Raw genomic sequence first — 1,271 nt, 5'->3', positions numbered from 1 at the left:
CGGGGGCTCTGCGGACACGCCTGGGGCTCCGCTTTGTGTGTCCCTTGGCAAGGCAGGGCAGAGCCCGCCGGGGCGGGGGTGCGCAGCATCGCCCGGCGCCGCCGCACGGCCCCCGGGTCACTCCGAGTTGGGAGATGGAAGCGCTGGGTACAGAGTGACACATCGGGGGTCACATTCAGGCTCTCGGGGGCTTTGGAAGTGCCCCGAGGTTCTTGCGGGAGCACACAGAGGGAGCCCACTTGGAACAATGCCACCGACACACGCACCTTAAAATTGCCGGCGTTTAAAAGTGGGAGCACCCAGCAYCACCAGGCACCTCTCAACAGTCCCCAGATCACCCCAAGCTGGGATACATTAACCCCGAGAGCAGCGGTTGGGCCAAGGGTCACTTCCAGGCACTGAAGTGGGACCAGGTGACTGAAGTGAAGAGTAACCAGGAGCAAAAGATCTTCTGATTTTCCTTGTTTTCATTTCAGCCGCTGCTGCGAGYATCTTGATGTCACTCACGTCATCTTTCTGTCTGGGGTTTTGAGGCGTATACTAAAAGCCCTTTCAGAAATAATTAATGATGGGACCAAAAATCTCATGAATGTTCTATTTACTTACCCGTAGCAATTACATGGGAAAGAGCAGGGCTTGGCACCRCAGTCTGAATTAGCTGATCCACAASCAACCAAGTGGCARCGCATGCAGCCTAATGGCTCCAGATCCCTGAATCCCCTTAGAGTGCCCAGACAGGCCTGTGGGGTCACTGCAAAGAGCTGATGGAGCAAAGTGATGTGGAGCTGTCGGGGTGGAGAGCTCTGTGCGAGGCCCAGAGGGGTGAACCCAAAGTGCTTCTTCCTCTGGCAGGAGAGGCCCACTGCCCACCCGTGTTTCCAGCCACTCTTTAGTTCCCTCTGGCCTCCCCTGATTCAGGACATGTTGTTAACATCATGCAATGTAGCAACACTGGGTTTTCCCTGATGATCCCAAGCCTTGCACCRAAGGGAAATGTCAGGGACAGCRTGTGTTATGTCACAGTGATGAGAGCTGGGGCCAGGGGTGGGACAAAGCAACTCTTCCTCACTGCTGTTGCACTCTGGTATTAATTACTGCTMTCAAGTGCCAAAACCCTTACCCAAGGTGCTTTTCCAGCTGTCCTGGTAGCAGTGAAACTTCTCTTGCCATGGGTGGGAGGTCTGCGCTGTGGAATGCCCTGCCAGGAGTCACAGCTACAGCTCACAGCAGGCACGGCACAGTCAGGGGGGCTGAGGAAGGAAATTGCCTTG

The sequence above is a fragment of the Malurus melanocephalus genome, unplaced genomic scaffold (assembly GCF_030028575.1).
Source record: "Malurus melanocephalus ecotype Western Australia unplaced genomic scaffold, MMel_1.1 scaffold_594, whole genome shotgun sequence".
NCBI lineage: Eukaryota > Metazoa > Chordata > Aves > Passeriformes > Maluridae > Malurus > Malurus melanocephalus.
The sequence above is the reverse complement of the archived record's forward strand: the minus strand, read 5'-3'. Positions refer to the sequence as shown.